This window comes from Microtus ochrogaster, unplaced genomic scaffold, assembly GCF_000317375.1.
Source record: "Microtus ochrogaster isolate Prairie Vole_2 unplaced genomic scaffold, MicOch1.0 UNK120, whole genome shotgun sequence".
NCBI lineage: Eukaryota > Metazoa > Chordata > Mammalia > Rodentia > Cricetidae > Microtus > Microtus ochrogaster.
This window is the reverse complement of record NW_004949218.1, coordinates 320,523-339,004: the sequence shown is the minus strand read 5'-3', so window position 1 is coordinate 339,004 and position 18,482 is coordinate 320,523. Positions and strand designations below refer to the sequence as shown.

The 18,482-nt window shown below is 45.7% G+C and overlaps 1 protein-coding gene across 1 annotated transcript in view; it reads right to left on the bottom strand.

Annotated features, from left to right (window-relative positions):
- Skil (SKI like proto-oncogene) overlaps positions 1 to 61 on the bottom strand; it is a 30,622-nt gene extending 30,561 nt beyond the window's left edge. The window contains exon 1 of the mRNA XM_026778274.1: positions 37 to 61. The gene's annotated coding sequence lies outside the window, so the exon portion shown is untranslated. The remainder of the gene's footprint in view (positions 1 to 36) is intronic.
- Between the last annotated feature and the right edge of the window lie 18,421 nt (positions 62 to 18,482).

The following is an 18,482-nucleotide window of genomic DNA, read 5'->3' as shown; positions in this document are numbered from 1 at the left end:
CAGGGGGTGGGTGGGGGGACTTCCTAGCCAACGTACCCAGGGTAGTCAGTTCGAATATTCGACTCTGTGGAGCTGGGCCGTCACTTTTCGAAACACCAAGAAATCCCCTTTTCTCCACCCCACCGCAGGACCAGGAACTGAAATAGCGCAGCGAGTAGCTCTGCGCAGACTTAGGGAACTCAAGCTTCGGCGGCCGCGCTCTTCCCCCACCCCCCCTTTTTTTCCGTCCAGTTTTTTATTTTTACCGCTTCGGGGTTACTCATGTTTAGGTCCACATTTGCAGTTGCCCAATTGGGAGTATTTGGGGGCTCAAAGATTTCTCTCCCCCCCCCCATAATCTAACAAATGTTCGCCTCATCACCGCCCCCGCCCCAGCTCCTGTCGGCCCCATCTCCGTGCTCTCGGGTCATGCCCCTCTCCCACCTCCTACCCTTCGCTCCTTGACTGCTTGCCTGTGTGAACATGAATAATTCCACAGCACTTCCCATCTGTTATTGCCATAGAGACAGAAGCTCAGCAAAGATAATGATGTTCTGTGCAGAGCCAGTGGGGGGAGAGCAGCATCTGCGAGTCTAGGGGAATAGATGCCCTAACCGCCGGAATATTCAGAGGTCTGCCTGGAGAGCCGAGGTGAAAGCCAGGACAGTCCTGAGACTAAACATCTGATCACCTTGCACTTCTGGCTCTGTATCGGGCCAGAAGAAACAAACTTAGAAAACAAGATAACTGAGAGGTGTGTGTGTGTGTGTGTGTGTGTGTGTGTGTGTGTGTGTGTTAAGCGATTCTGAAACTTCAATTATTTAGTAATCCTCTTACCACCTATAAAAGTTATTCCTTGCTACCATGGCTAAAGGCCTAAGAAACAAAATTAATTGGACAATACATAGACCTTTTAGAAAACCAAATACATTTTTTCTCTGTTCTGCTCTCTCCAGGAATCTATTTTTGAGAAAAGGAGCTTTTGTGTCTGATTTTAGGTATATAACAGTTGAGAAACTAGTCACAGCTATGTGGCTAAAACCATCCAAAACCAAGCTTTGGGGGCATTTGTAACATTATTCTTCAATTACAAAATAAAATTCCCTTTGCTCTTGAATTCCCAGCTTGGAATACAAGTGAACCTAAGCAGAGCCAGTCTGTATAACACTGCTGCAGACTGGTAGGCTTCTTCTAAACCACGTCTTTAAGACCACTTTAGGGTTTTCAGGATTATCAATAAAATGTACAAACGTAAAATTAGGGCTGTGGATGCAGCCTAGTTAATAGAGTGCTTGCCTGGCACACATCGAGTCTTGGGTTGAACCATAGCACTGCACAAACAGGTAATCCCAGCGTTCAGGAGGTGGAGGCAAGAGGATCAGAAGTTCAAAGTCATCCTCTGCTACTTAGAAAGAGGCTAGTCTACACTACAAAGAGACCATATCTCCTGCTAGTCTACACTACAAAGAGACCATATCTCCTGAAAACAAATGATGATGGTTCATTATTCCACAAACAGATCTGGACAGAGAAAATACACGCCTTGTGGGGAAATCATGGGGGTTGGGGAGAGAGCTTATTTGTGTAGTGTGTACTGTATGAGCTGTGGCCCTGCATTTGATTCCCCAGTACCTACATAAAACCCAGGCACAGGAGTGCTCATCTGTAACCCCAGCACCGAGGAAAGACAGAGAAGGCAGTATCCTGGAGCTCAGCCACCCAGCCTAACTGGATCCATTAGCTCCAGGCTCAGGAGGAAATCCTGTCTCAAAAAGCAAGGTGAAAGGGCTGTAGAGATGGCTCATCAGCGCCATCTTGTCCTTACAAAGGCCCTGAGTTTAGTTATCAGCACCCACACAGTGTCTCACCTTGGTCTGTAACTCTGGCTCCAGGGCATCACTTGTCCTCTTCTGACCCGGAGCACCTAGCATTCATGTGATACACATATATCCATACAGACAAAACTCTCCCAAATAAAATAAGGAGGCATGATGGCAGGCATGGCGTGGTGCTGGAGAAGCAGTTGAGAGCTTCCTCCTGATCAGCAGGCAGAGTGGGGATTACCTGGCCCCGGATCTTTGAAACATCAAATCCCACCCCCAGCCACACTTCCTGTAGCAAGGCCACACCTACTAATCCTTCCAATACTTTCAAACTGTCTCGTCCCTGGTGAGTAAGCATTCAAATGTATGAGCTTATGAGGGCCATTCTTATTCAAACCAGCACTGAAAAGACACCCATTGTCAATCCCCAGCCTCCACACGCAGGTGTATACACCTGCACCTGCACACAGGGAACACATCCACACATGAAAGAAAAAAATAAAGTATCATGAGGTAATGAGCATTATGGTTACCCGTATTGGTAGTCTTCATCAGTGTTGAAAAATTAAGTACTGGCCAGTAAATAGCATCCTATAGATTACACTCACCTTCATGGCTGCCAGCTGGAGCTGAGCCAAACACCTGTGACAGCATGCCAGTGTTCTAAGAATTCCAAGTGATGGAGAGGGGTCTTGCCCAGTGTTTGGGTCTCCCCCATTAGATAGTACAGAAAAGATCCCAAAGGCTTGGGACTAGACACCTTAGAATACCTTCATCAGTAGTTGTGGACACCTGGTGCTAGTGGACACCAAGAGTCTAGAAGCTACAAATGAGGAAGCAAGTTCTGTCCTATTGTATTACAAACACAGGTTAGGGTTACAAGGGTGAGGTTGGGAACCCTGAGGAAGGTAAAACAAGGCTTAAAGCTGGATAGGAGATGAGCAAGTGACAAGAGAAAGCACAGGATTCCAAGTCAGTGCTTGCAGGCTGGCTGGCTCCTTTATGTATGTATGCATGCATGCATGTATATATGTATTATGAAAAACATACACAAGACAGTGTCGTCCTTTCACGGAGTCTCGCTTCTAATGCAGCTGACCATACAGACTGCAAGATGGCTTCGGACAGAAAGCTCCACCTACTCCAGAAACGGTCATCGAGTAGATGAGGAGGTGACACGAGGAGACCAGTGAGAATGACAGCCTCATCTGGTCACTGTGATGTTAGCTATCACTAGACAGTGGAGGGAAAGGCCTGTGATAAACTGCAAGCTGGCCTCGTAAGTAAGGGGAAAGAGCATAGGCGGATAAGCAGCTAGCAGACCTGTTCAAGGACACCTGCAATGTCAGACAAGCAATGCCTGTCAGAACTAATGACCAGGAGTCCAAGATGGACAAGCAAGTCAGAGACAGGCAGAAGAGGGCCTCAGATTGTGACCACTCCCTACCTGAGCATATGTGTGTGTCCATGATCATCTCTCAGGCTAGCTCGGGGCATGGGCTCTGTACTGGCTCAGTTTATGGGATGCTCAGAGCATTAACCAATCTGGATGGAAATTTTCTTTGTCTAGTTTGTGCCACGAGAAGAAAATAGCAAGCAAGAAAGCAAGCAAGCAGGAAGCAAGTGTGCACCCCTAGACAGACATCTCAATGAATTTCCCTCCCTTGCATCCCCTTAGAGCTAATCCAACCTTTTTTGGGTGGCCTTTTGAGCTGTGCTTGCTACCCAGAGCTCTGCTCTCTGCAATCTTTCTTCTTTAAGCTTCTCTCTATAATACTGCCTTGTAAACTTGCTCTTCTTACTTTCTGTGAATTTCATTCTTAGACTTTGGGAGGTAAGGACTCATGCCATTGACTCAAATAAGTTTTGTGTGACCCTGAGCATTCCAGGACTCTTCACACCAGAGTAGTGCACACCTGAAGCAGAATTTCTCCTTCACACTTGAAGACAGCCCTTCATTATGACCTAATAGTTTGGGGCAAATACTTCCCCTTTGTCTTAATTTACTGATTTTTGCTTTCCTTGGCCTTTTAGCTGAGATAAAGTATGCCGCTCTTTATCAAAGCTGTAGATGAGGCTCTAAGACCAAAGGTGCTCTCCCTGAAACTTCTAGGATCTGGTGTTCAAGAACAACAACAACAAAAAAAAAAAAAAAAAAAAAAAAAAAAAAAAAAGGACTAGGGACACACATGGGTATTGATAGAAACGGAAACAGTATTAAGTAAGAAAAAAGCACTCCCCAGAATGGAAGTGGGCTAGAGAGGGAGGAAACGTCTTTCTAGGTCATTTGCATATATAGCACCTGCCTTCTAAGGATACAAGGGGCTCTTGAATACCCTGTTACTCGTAGCTAGAGATTGTGCTTCCCAGCCCTACTCTGTCATTCTTTCATAATGATCTTGCTTCCTCTCCCCTCCCCGACTCTCCCACCACATTGATAGTGACCTAGTAATATTAGTTTAAAGGAATATGAAGGTGAGAAAGAGTGTGATACAAGTCAGTTTTGTTTTTATAATGGTGGGGGAAGAGAAGTCAAATGTTAAAAACTGTAAAAAGTGATTTGTCTTTTTAAAATGTACCTTCTAGTGCTGGGCTCCAGCACTCAGGAGGAGGATTTCAAGGCCAGCCTGGTCTACAGGCCAGCCTAATCTACAGAGCAAGTTCCCAGGATAGCTACAGCTGCACCTGTCTAGAAGAAAATTGTGTGTGTGTGTGTGTGTGTGTGTGCCTCTGTTCTTTTGTAAAGAGAAGTCAACTGTAGCCTCAAATCCTTCTTGCTCCCCAACAACAGCAAGTTCCATTGAAAAAACTTGTTCACAGCATCGGCAGTGCTGGAGGTCCTGCACCCTGCTCCCTTCCACCTCATTGACCTTTCCTGTAGCGTTTCATTTACCCATGTGTCAGGACGATTTGTGAGAACGGTCACGTTGCCTTCCACACAGCACCCCCTCCCCTTCCCGTCCGTGCCCAGGCTTTCTTCCCTGCATGGCCTCTTCCTATCTGCCAAGTCAGAACTGGATTAACAAGGCCCCAGTTCTTACTTTCCTGCCTTACAAACAAACAAACAATGAGAAAGTTAGCCTCCTCTCCCTGCACAACAGACTCCTCCCCCCTCCCAGGTTTTAACTAAACATCCTAAAACTAGAATGGAAGGAAGAGAAGACAGACAGGGAATACCCAAAAAGAGAAAGTCTTGCCAGATGTTAGACTGTTCGACTTTTTATATTTACTGTTTTATGTGTATGAGTGTTTTGCCTGCATGTCTATCTGTGCATCACTTCCAAGCCTGGCTCATGAGGAAGCCAGAAGGCGGCGTCAGTGCCCTGGAACTGGATTCACAAATGGTTGTGAGCAGCCTACTGGTGCTGGGGATCAAATCCAGGTTCTCTCAGAAAGAACAGCAAGTGCTCTTGATTACTGATCCATTTCTCCAGCCTCTAAGTTCTCAATCTTTTTTTCTGGATCCAACCAAGGCCTTGCACTTGCTAGGCAAGCACTCTACAACGGAGCTAAATCGCTAATCACCAACTTCTCTGTTTTTAAATTGAAAAAAAAAAAAAAGAAAAAAACTAAAAGTAGTGTAAAACAGTCACATTCAATATGTGTTATTATTAATTCCAGAGATTGTATGACTACTTGTGTGTGTGCATGAACATATATCTGAGATCAACCTCAGGTATCCTTCATCAGATGCTGGTCACCTTGTTTTTTGAAACAGGGTTTCTTCATTGTTACTGCTTAGGCAAGGTTGACCGAGGGACCCTGAGGCTTCTACCTCTCCAGTACAAGGATCACAAGAACACATTACCACAACAGTGTTTGGGGGTTTTGTTGTTGCTGTTTATTTGTTTGTTTGTTTTGTTTTGTTTTTAGGTGGACTCTGGAGATCAAACTCAGGTCTTCGTGTTTGTAGGGAAAACACTTCACCAACCTTAGTATCCCCAGTCCCAAGGATAAATCAAACATTTACCGGTGATTTTTTTTATCTGAAAAAGAGGGGGATCTTAGTTGGCCCTATGGCATTGCCACATCCCAGTACCCAACCCGTAGGCTGAGGATGGATTGGATAAGTAGCTCAAGATGTTTCACATAGTCTTCTAGATATGCGCTCATAGTTTGCTCCTTGAACTAAAGGAAGTTGAAGGAGTTTAGGTCATCACCTGGAAACTCGTCCCTCCTGGGGAGTAGAACCGGAGTTAGAACCATAGGCACTTGACCAGCATCAGGGCAGCTTCTGTCTCTCGTTCCCTCTCTTCTTGGTGGAATTCAAATAAATGATAAGGACTGATCTGTAATAGGCAAAAAGACAAATATTGAAACTCATGGGTTGGGCTCATATTTCATAGCTTCTTAGGTTTTCTGTTGCTCTAAAGAGACACCATGACAACAGAAACTCTTATACAGAAAAACATTTAGTTGGGATGGCTTACATTTTAGAGGTTTAGTCCACTATTGTCATGGCAGGTGACATGGCAGCATGCAGACAGACTTGGTGCCTGGGGAAGGAGATGAGAGTTCTGCTTCTTGATCTGCAGGCAGCAGAAGCAACTGTGTGCCACACTGAGTGTAGCGAGAGCATAGAGGACCTCAAAGTCTACCCCACAGTGACCCACATCCTCCAACAAAGCCACACCTCCCAATAGTGCCACGTCCTCTGGGGCCATTTTCTTTCAAACCACCGCGACAGCCCTCAGTGACGTGTCTTCTTATTACTTACAATGCACTTCTTTGTGCTTCTTTTTGCGTTTTTTCTAACTGTGTAGATGTTTACTGGGATGTAGAGATCTTGGATTCAAATAAGTGCTTGTTTGAAGGGCTAAGTTAATCTAGGTATGTGATATTTTATTTGAAAGTTTTTACAATAAAGTGATTTTCATTAAAAATTAAAATGGGCTGGAGAGATGGCTCAGTGGTTAAGAACTTTGGCTGTTCTTCCAGAGGACCTGGGTTCAATTCCTAGCAACCACATGGCAGCTCACAACTGCCTGTAACTCCAGGAGGACCCAACACCCTCACACAGACATACATTCAGGCAAAAAACAAACAACAACACCCTCACACAGACAGACATTCAGGCAAAAAACAAACAACAACAAACAAAATGCACAGAAAACAAAAGTAAATAAATCATTTTTTAAAAATGTAAAGTTAAAATTTTTGACAGTGTCTCCCTGTGGTACCCCAGAGCTGGAAGGCAACTTGGTATGTAGATCAGGCTGGCCTGGAACTTAAAATAACCCTTCTGCCTCTGCCTCCCAGGAACTGGAATCACAAGTGCAGACCACTATGCCTGACTTCTCAAGGCTCTGTGGGTGTTTTGTTTTGTTTTGTTTTGGAAGAAATCCATCTTTGCGTTTCCATTCGTTGCTGACATATTACAACTTAAAGTTTAAGAAACCATAAATTAAAAAAGTAATATTAATTGTTAACACATATATGGTGTTTCCTTCTGCTAAGTTCTATTCTGAGCACTTCACGAACATAACGAATTTAATTGCTATGACAATCCTATGACTCTGCAGCTATTATTACCTTTTCTACAGATCAGGACATGGGCAAAAAGTTGTTCTCAAGATCCTGCTGTTTGATACATTTTTTAAATTTAATTTATTTTACATCCTGGCCAGAGTTGCCCCCCAACTCTCCTCTCCCCACTCCTCCACACATACACACTCTTTGCCCCTCCACCCCCTCCCCTAATCCATTCCTCTGTTTCTTTTCAGAAAAAGCCAGGCTTCCCATGAACATCAACAAAGCATGGCATATCAAGTTGCAGTAAGACTAAGCTCCTCCCCTTGTTTAAAGGGGACAAGGCAATCCAGTGTGAGGAATAGGGTCCCCAAAGCCTGCCAAAGCATCAGGGACAGCAGGTAGACCACATCACATACATGTTAAGGGCCTACATCAGCCCCAGGCAGGCTCCCTGGTGGTTGGTTCAGACTCTGTGAGCACCTATGAACCAGATTAGTTGATTCTGTGGGTTTTCTTGTGATGTTCTTGACTCCTTTGGCTCCTACGGAGTCCTCCTCCCTCTCTTCTGCAGGATTCCCCGAGTTCGGCACCCCCATATTTGACTGTGGATCTCTGTGGGCTCCATGGGTCTCCGTGGGTCCCTATAGATCTCTGTGGTCCCTGAAGTTCGATAGATTCTTACCCTTGAATATGAGAATGGTTTGTCCTTTCTTCTCAAATCGGAATTATAGGCAGGATAAATTTGGTGATATTTTTAAAAATAATACAGAGATGGCAAGATGACTCGGGATAAAGACACTTGCCATGCACACCCTGAGTCCGGTACCTGGAACCCATGTAAGGTCGAAGGGGGACCAGCTTCACAGGCTGTGCTCTGACTTCTCACGTGTGCCATGGCACACACATCCACACACACACACCATCCATTCACATAATCACATGTTAATATTTGAAAGGACATGGAACTCTGCTCTATGATTTGAGGGTCACTAAGAATCTGTGTCTCACTGCATTCTGACACATGTCAAATGACCCAGAAGACGAGTCAGTTTCATTGATATACACAGACTAAACTGAAAAAAATGTGTTTATTAGGAGGAAATAAGTATTGTTGACATTAATTTTTATTACTAGTCTAACCCCCCACTTCCAGACTGGCCTTTTTTGTTTTTATTTTTGATTTTCGAGGCACGGTTTCTCTGTGTAATAACCTTGGCTGTCCCTGAACCTGTTCTATAGAGCTCGAAATGACAGAAATCTGCCTCCCAAGTGCTAGGATTAAAGGTACGTGTCACCACACCTGGCTCAAGGTAGGCCATTTTGTCCTCACTTGCTCAGTGAGGAAGCTGATGTTCTGAGTCTTCGCTGTCGTTTGCTGCCTATATCAGATTAATTAGTCACCTAGCAGCAGAGTCCTATGTAATGGAACACAAGATAAGGAAACTTCCATCAAAGGAGGCTAGAGAGACACATATACAACTCAGTCAAGGACCAGGTCACCAAGTGACTGGGTGAGCACTGTGGTCACCTCCCATGGGCTTCTCTCCCCAAAGCCCACTTCTTATCTGGTCCCTTGTCCTCTTGAGCCACACAGACATAAACAACAGAACTTCACCCAGCTCAGGCTGACCTGTCCTCTGTCACGTGATCCAGAGCAAGGCTGCACACCTAGGCCACCCTAGGGCAATTGGCACCTTGCCAGACATGTTTGGCAGGAACACCGACAGACAAACGCAGCCTCAGCCCAGCTGGTATGTTGAGTGGAGGAAATAAAATCGCAGGAACTTTGCACGGCCATGCTTGCTGCTGTGAGGTGGAAAAGTAGTAAGCCAATTTGCCAAATGTACCAAATGAGGCAGATTCAGGACAGAAAAGGGTAAAATGGGTGTCCATTAAGTGTAAATGTATCATTTACTCCAGAGGGGGAGCTGATTTCATGTCCTTGGTTGTTTCTGCTTCCTCAAACTAGACCAAAGTGACTTTCTGATATCTGTATTCTGCAGCATCCTAAGTAACCAAGGGGCCAGGATCCAAGAAAGACCTGGAGGGCAAGGGTCATGACAGAGACAATGCTGTCTGCTCCTCCTCCCAACCAGCACTGGGGACCAATGCAGTGTCTGCAGCATGTTGACAAGCATGCCTGCCCGTGGCTCTGCTCCAGCAGTGCTGCTTGCTTCTTAGCACAGACAGAACCCACTAGCAGTGGAAGAGCTGTGCAAATAGAGCCCCTTCCGTTTAAAAGAATTACGCACTCAAGTGTCCCACGCCACACAAGGGCCAGCAGCTCGGCGGGCAGCACAGTGCACAGGCCCCACCGTCAGTGCAGGAGACGCCTGCATCTAAGAAGAGGCATGAGGGCCAGAGGGAGAGCTCAAAGCCAAACACGCTTGCTGCTCTTGCGGAGGACTGAGTTCGGGTCCCACCACCCATACTGGGTGACTCACAACTGCCTGCCACTGCTCAGCTCCAGCTCTGATGGTCTCCTCTGGCGTCCACGGTCACCTGCATGCCTGTGAACATATATACAAACAGACATACACCAAAATAAAAATAAAACCTTGTAAAAATAAAAGGGACACAAATATCCTGAAATATTTTATATTCTGTGCCAAAGGCAAAAGAAATGGGGTGTTGTGTTTTTGAGCATCTTTTGATTTTCTTTGAAAAGTGGGAGTTACAGAACCCACTACAGGGTAGCTGTGCACTAACTGACTGAGGACCCCAAACTCTTACTCTGTGCATAACTTAGGAAATGAATAATGTGGGGGTCCTGGGCTTGTGCCCTCCAAACCCATGGTGGAGTTCCTAGCCTATTGGGAGGATTGGGAGGTACTAAAAACCCTGCAGTGTCTATGGAACCTTTGGGAGGGGGTCTAGGCTTAGGTTTGAGTACTGATGGCTTCATAAGACGAGAGGAAGGAACCAGGAAACACAATCTATGTCCTCTTGTCTCTTCCCATGTAGAGAACTCTGCCATCAAGAAGGCTATCTTCTCAACTGGATGCTCTTGGCCGGAATATGAGACAAAAGAGATATATCACCCTCCCCCATACTTACCCTCCCCCTGGCCGAGAGTTTGCTTTGTGGACCAGGCTGGTCTCTAACCTGCGGCAGTTCTTGTGCCTCCTGCTCCCAAGTGCTGGAATTAGGTGTGTATTATCACGTTCAGCTAAAAACCCTTTTTCTTTAAGACGTTCCCAGCCTGTGGTATTGTGTTATTAGTAACGGGGTATGAACTGATAGAGATGGCTTTCTAAGAATTACTAGTAAAACCAACAAAAAGGAAGAGAAAAGCCGTAAAGTAAAAGAGAGAAAAAGGGAGGGGGAGAGGGAGAGAGAGAAGGTGTGGGGTGGGGGTAAAGTCGTTTTTCTGTTTACGTCCGTGCACAGGTGTGGAGGCCAGAGATCGACCTCGGGTGTGGTTCCTCTGGCGCCGTAGGAGCGCGCTTTTTGAGACCGGATCCCGTGCTGATCGGAAACTTGCACAGTAGTCTATTCTGACTGGCCAGGAGGCCCTAGTGATTTCCTCTCTCCCCCTCCCCAGCCCTGGGATTACAAATAAGCCCTCCCCTGCCCAGCTTTTTTATATGAGTTCTAGGCTTCAGACTCATACTTACATAGCAGGCATTCAATCATGGGCCCTGCGAAATCACTTTAAAGAAATAAAATTATTTTCTTCTCAGAGTGAAATTTAACTCATTGTTTTAACAAATTCACAAAATGAACGTGCCCCTCAGAAGGCATAGTTCAGTCTGCAAGGCCAGGAATGTCATCTCAACTGTGGAAATCCAAGAAGCAGGCCCAGTTTCCTCAGAAAGCAAATTGTGTATTTGACTTCCCTTATTCTAACTTGCCCACAAAGCAGCTTTCTGTTTGTAACGGGGCTTCCCAAACCACTTGTGTGTGGGGAGATTCCACATTAATGCAAATGTTCTAGCTCCTTCGCTAACTGTAAACAAATCCGTGACATGAGGCTTGTGTGTTCACAGTGCTATGAGTTTGGTTAACGTGAACCTCGTCACAGAGCAGATTCAATCTTGTTTGTTGACAAAAATCGGGTGTTCGAATCTACAAGGCAATAAGCCAGGTCCTAATTAACTCCTAGAATTCCGTCTCCGTCAGGCCCTTGGCAGATGCCCAAAGACCTCCCCGCCAACTCCCTGACCTGTCTCAGGGACATATGCTCAAATTAGTGTTTCCTAATAAAGCAGCAGGAGGGGACGCGAGATTCCAGATGTATTCTAGAAGGCCCTAACTAGAGAATAAGAACAGAGAGGGACGGTCAGATCCATGCGTTCACTACAATGGATGGCACCGTGTGCATCCCAGATACTCAGGAGGCTAAGACTGAGACTTGCTGAGCCCAGACACGTGAGGCCGGCTGGGATAACATAGCTTTAACCAGAAGAAGAAGGCAGAAGAGGAGAAGGGGAGGAGGGAGAAAGAGGAAGGAACCTTCCCGGATCAGCAGCAGCGGGGAAACGCTGGGGAACAAGCCCCTCAACCTTCATAAGGAAGGGGTTTGCTGAAACCTGACTTGCTGATAGAGTCGGAGAGCCCATGTTTTAGGTGTGTGTGTGCGCGCGTATGTGGAAGCTAGATGAAAATGTCAGGAGCAGGCCACCTTGAATCTCTGAGACCGCTTTGGATGTGCCAAGCAGGCAGTGAGCCTCTCTCTCCAGCCCGCGTCACTATATCCTCCTTTAAAAAACAAAACAAAATAAACAAACAAACAAAAACTGGAGTCTGGAAATAGAACTCAAGTTCTCACACTTGGAAGGCAAGTACTCTCCCGACTGAACAAACTTCTCAGGCCCATTTTAAATATTTTGAAACTCACTATGTTGCCCAGGCTGGCCACAAACTCCTGAGCTCCTCTCCCAGACCTCAGCTTCCTGAGTAGCAGAGAGAACAGGTGTGCACCACCACACCCAGCTAGAACCCGATGTTTTTAAATAGAGTGTTTCATCTAGATGTCCTCCCACTCCACCCACTCCAGCCCTACAAAAACACCTATCGAGTTTCCAATGCAACATCTTTCAAAATGCGATTTTCCCAGAATCCCTCAAGGAACACATTAAAAATATGAATTTCTAACCAGGAAGTGATGGCACACACCTTTAATCCCAGCACTTGGGAGGCAGAGGCAGGCGGATCTCTATGAGTTCGAGGCCAGCTAGTGTCAGGACAGGCTCCCAAGCTACAGAGAAACCTGTCTTGGGGGGGGCGGGATGGACAAATAAACAAACAAACAAAAATAAATTCCTAGCAAGTCAGAACTTCCAGATTAGAACCCCCGGGGTCAGGATGCCAGAATCCACCCTTCTAGTTAGCTCCAGGTACCTTTCTGCCCCTAAATTGGAGAGACTCAGCACTAAGTGAAGGCTAAAGAAAAGGCAGAGAACCTTCTCTTCCTGCAGTCAGCTGCAGGAGGCCTAAGCACAGGCCCTACAGACAGAGCCAGACTTGCCTGAGGGTATAGGCAGCTCTACCTCCCGCTTCTGCTGAAGTTAAGTCGCCCCAACAGCAATCTGTTACACTTGTTCGCAGAACTGGGAAGTTAAGTCAAAAGAGAATATTCATTCTCCCCCTTCTACACTAGCTTACCTCCCTCACAGCAGCCGAGCTGCCCCAACCTTTTCTTGGAGTAGAAATGTTGCAGAGATATGAATATTTCCCCAGATAATATTGAAACTCTTTCCTAAACAAGTCCATAGAAAAATAAAGAACTAGCGGAGAGTGTGGTGGCGCACGCCTTTACTCCCAGCACTCAGGAGGCAGAGGCAGGTGGGTCTCTTGAGTTTGAGGTCAGCCTGGTCTACAGAGTGAGTTCCAAGACAGCCAGGGTTACACAGGGAAACCCGTCTTAAAAAAACCAAAACTAAAGCAAACATAAAAAAAGTGTTCAAGCTAAGCTAAGCATAAAAAGATAAGAATAGAACAAGGTTGTGGGGTTCAACCACAGGTGTGACATGATCATCAAAGCGGCACTCTTGGCCTGGGTTTGACCTTAGCATAGAAAAGAGGGGGAGAAAGGAAAGGTAAAACTTTTATTTCCTGGGGCTGGAGACATGGCTCAGCGGTTAAGGTCATTGCCTCTCTTCCAAAGGTCCTGAGTTCAATTCCCAGCAACCACATGGTGGCTCACAACCATCTGTAATGAGGTCTGGTGCCCTCTTCTGGCCTGAAGGATACACATAGAAAGAATATTGTATACATAATAAATAAATAAATATTTTAAAAAACTTTTATTTCCTACGTGTTTTCTAACATGGAAAAAAAGGAATATCATATTCATATTGTTGTTTGGCAAGTGAAATGTGAATAGAAAATCAAGGAAACATAAGGGCTGGGTAGATATCTCAGTGGGTAAGAGTGGTTTTCTGTGCACATACAAGGGTCTGAGTTCTGATCTCAGCACCGTCTAAGATCTCAGATGTGGCCACTCACATCTCTGTAAACCCAGGGCTGGGTGCTGGGGACAGGAGGGTCAGTGAGGCTTTTGGCCACCTCCAGGTTCAGTCTCAAAGGGATGAAATGGAGAGTGACCAAGCACAATGCAGACTTCTTATCTGACTTCTGTGTCTGTGCACACATGTGCATACACCGCATGCATACACGCACTCACATAAACCCATCAGTTAATACGAAAAAAATCTTGCTAATAATAAATCAGCATTTTCCCATCTCCGTTGACTTGGTAGTTTTAGAATTCATTTGAACAAAGTTAGTGGACAAGTAACACTGGCGTGATTTCCCACACAGAAAATCAGAGATGTCCTCATAAAGAACACATCACTCTCAATGTTCGAAAACCTTCCTCTAACAGAACGCACCCTGACCATAGTCTCTTGCTGAGTAAAGAATGACATCCTGAACCATAGGATGACCAGCCTGCACTTTTTCTGACCCAGAAAGCCTGGCTAAATGGCTGTGTTCAGCCAACCAGACTTTCTCTTAACGAGCTAATCATGAAAGACAGTTAACTGGAACTGGTCTCTCCTTTCTTTCTCTACGCAGGTGCGTGTTCATATGAGTCTGCACTCTTGTGGGTACCCGTGTGAGCATATGCACTTAGAGGCCAGAGGTCAACTTCAGCATCATTCTTCAGGAGCTGGACAGGGCTGGCTGCCCAGGGAGCCCAGGGAGCCACCTGTCTCTTCTCTCCAGTGGTGAGACTCCAAGTCCTGACATTTGTATATGGGTGCTGGGCGTGGAAGTCCACCCTCACACTTGGTTTAGCGTGCACTTCACCCATTAAGCCGTCTCCCTAACCTCAAACATACCTTTTTAGTAAATAATTTGTATATTTACTAATATACAAGTAAAAATACTCACCCAGTCAGTAAAATAGTTACTTGTAAGTATGCCTACTATGTGTGTAAAATTTACCAAGGAAAGTATTAAAAGCACTGTGCTTTTACCCATCCACCTCTCCGTCTCCATTAGCATTGGTGTGTGCTCAGCCTATGCGTTTGATGGACAGTATGGGACATGGTGGAATGATGAGTTCTTCCACTCATGAGGTTAACTGTCCTGAATTTTTACATTCACTCAAACTGGCCTCTGTAGGAAATGAATGTTGGTTCTGTACTCAAATCAGAAGCTAGGTCGCTAGTGAACAGACTTCTTTGCACAGGTAATATAGATTTTGAAGAAACCACATGGGCTCATTAAAAGTTAATAAAAATGTGAAATTAATACCCTGAACTTCCCTCAGCCAGCTTGTTGATTTTGAAATAAATCAGCCTGTCAAACAAAGTTCTATGTAATGTTTACTTCATGTGTTTCGGTACCCCTCTCTTGGAGGGACAAGGGATAGGCATTCAGTGTTCAATATTTAAATATCTGACATATTCAAAAATAGAAAGAATAAACACTACGCCGCCATAATTTTAAGAACATGAAGGGGGGCTGGAGAGATGGCTCAGTGGTTAAGAGCACTGGCTGCTCTTCCAGAGGTCCTGAGTTCAATTCCCAGCAACCACATGATGGCTCACAACCATCTGTAATGAGATCTGGTGCCCTCTTCTGGCGTGCAGGAATACATGGAGGCAGGATGTTGTATACATAATAAATATATAAATAAATCTTTAAAAAAAAAAAAGAACGTGGAGAACTTGCTAATGGATGTTAACATTTACTTAGCTGTAAACGCTTGTCTGTGTTGAGGAACCCTCCCAGGGCCATTCATGAAATACACACAGTAGAGATCACACCCAGCCAAAGTAAATAGAAAAGAAGTGTCCAGCCCCCAGCCGGCCTCTGCGGTCTCACCCGCGGTGCCACACCTGCTCAGGGCCCCTTGAGACCTCTTCCTTTTCTTGAAGCTCCTCTGCTGTCCCTCTCCAAGTCTGCCTGGCTTCCAGAAAATACCAGCTACCAGAAACATGCCATTGGTCAGCTGTGTCAGACCTCTGCCTTCTGGATTGGCGTGTGTGTGTGTGTGTGTGTGTGTGTGTGTGTGTGTGCTCCATGGGATTGGGCATGAGGGTGGGAGTAAGGCCAAAATCAATATCAAATATTTTCCTCAATCACTTCTCCAATGTTTGTTCGTTTGTTTGTTTTTCAGACAGGGTCTCACTGTGTAACCCTTGCTGGTAGAACTCTCTCTGTAGATCAGGCCTGCTTCCAACACGTGGACATCCTCTTGCCTCTGCCTTCTTGTAGGGTAAAAGATCCAAGCCCACTTACAGGTTTGAAAATCTACCAAAACACAGCAATCCCTGAGCACAAAATGCCACCAATCCCCGGATTTGGCCTGAAACCTCACCAATCCTCATCCTGGAAATCTTCACCCAGGAAAACCCCTCCCCAACAAGAACCCTGTATAAATAAGCCTGCCTCCTGCTAAATTCTCTGTGGCTTCTCCCCAGCAGAGGCAACCACCCTCCTGTGTCTTTCCCGATGAATCTCTTGTGGGAGGTTTGGTGTGCAGTGTGACTTTGTGGTATCCCTTGGCTCCCGACTGCCAGGATACCTTTCCCCTCAGAACTGTGACACAGAAGAGAAACCTGTCTCTTCAGAGCTGCAACCCTCCCAGTGGGGAAGCCTTTCCTGAGAACTGCAACTTACACTCCTGAGTACTGGGTTAAAAGTGTGCCACCATGTGCACCCCACCTTACTGTAGCCCTGACTGTCCTAGAACTCAAGTTGGAGACTAAGCTGGCCTCGAACTCACAGAGTTCTGCCTTCCTCTGCCTCTTCCTCCAAGTGCTAGGATTAAAGACATGCGCCACCACACCGAGCTTCACCTTACTTTAAAGACATCTTTCACTGAACCTTAAGCTCGCCGGTCCCAGGAATCCTCCTGTTTCTCTCTCCTCAGTGTTGGGCTTGCAGACACTCGCCTTGGGGCCCAACTTCTTTTACATGTGTTCCGGGGAAATGATTTTGGGGCCTGACACTTTTGTGACAAGAACTTCACCCACTGAACCAGCTCCCCAGACCTTGCTTTTGAAATCATAGCGGGCACCTTTGTGGGGAACGATATTTGATTCATCAAGGATGTCCTGAAGAAAGGCCAGCTACTCGTCCGGGCTGGAGTCTTTTCTTAGACCATGGAAGAGGTTCATACACAAAGCAGAGAGATCTCCCACCTGAAGAGGATCCTGTCTGGGGAGGTGTTTCTAATAAAGAGCTGCGTATGATTGTTGGTTGAGAGTCCTCGGTATTCCCTTTATAAGGGCTTGTGGGAATGGTTTGTTTGTTTGTTTGTTTGTTGTGGGGTTGGGGACAGTTACTTTGTTTCTGTCCTACAGGTCTAAATGATTGCGATTAAGCTTTTCTCCAAAGTTCCTTAGCTCTGTTGTTCCTTTCATAGACCATCTCCCAGCAACAGTTAGATGTTGTTTCTACCCAGGGATGGTTGTATTTCCTAAAAATAAGTTTTCCATTGCTCATTTCTTCCACAAAGAGGAAAGAGGAAAGGGAGGCAGGAGAGAGACGTCCAAGGCAGAAGGAAAAGACTAGAAATGGTAGCTAATGTATTATTTATTGGTCCCTCTTACATGTGAATGTAAGGACAATGTCCACCTTGTAAACACTAAGAAAATTTTCAGGGCTGGGGGTGGGGATCTCTCAAGAATGTCAAAGGAAGACTTGTGGCACAAGAGACTCAGAAAGAAACAAGACAATGTCTCACTATGTTCTCCATATAATGTAATGAGATAATCTGGTCAAAGTCACTTCAGGGTGGGGGGGTCATAAAGAGACTTGTAACTGGAACCAACCGGAAAGTCTGCAGGCTCTAGGTGGCCTAGTGCAACCTGTTTTTCTTCAGTTATATGTGGTACTGGACCTGAATTCTGTCTGTGTCCCGATATTTAAACCACCAAAGACTCTGATTGGATCCAAATGTAGCTCGCTATATCAGACCATTGCTATGTCAGACTCCCAGACTCTGGGTGACCCCTTGCCTGACCTGTTGGAATAGCAGAGTTTGTCATGGAATAGCACGACAAGCCCTTCAGTGCAGAGCCGAGGGTGTGGGTCAGCAATGCAGCATTGGCCATTGGCTAAACCTGTGCAAAGTCCTGGTTTTGACCCCCAGCAAGGCAAGAAAACATTTTTTAAAAGGAGTTTCTCCAGGGGGGGCGGGGGATACACTGGACACGTCTGTTTACTGTGAAGGAACGAGACAGAAAAGAAAAGAATTCCTCCCATTTAAACCTTTAGGCTGCCTTGCAGCGCTAGAGTGAGTCGGTTCTCAGCTTTGTGACATCTCAGACTGACCACATCAAGACTGTGTATAAAAAGAGGGAAATGTGTGGAGGCCTTTTAAGTTGTTTTGTGTAATTCTTCAGGTTGCTGTGGTATAAAAATCTGCCAGAGAAAATTCTCCAAAACCATATCCTCCATGGGACTTGGTCCAGTTCCTTTACATGGTAGTCTCAAGAAGATATTTAGCTGGGCGGTGGTGGCGCACACCTTTAATCCCAGCACTCAGGAGGCAGAAGCAGGCGGATCTCTGTGAGTCTGAGGCCAGCCTGGTCTACAGAGTGAGTTCCAGGACCGGCTCCAAAGCTATGAAGAAACCCTGTCTCAAACCTCCCACTCAAAAAAAAATAGATATTTAGTCTTGATAATACAAAATTTGATATAGTCAGTCTCTCTGCAAATACAACAATAAGCAATATTTCCTAGCTGGTAAAATTCTAAAATCCTAATTTGTTTGCAGTGGTTTAACCCCACATTCTGCCGTTTATC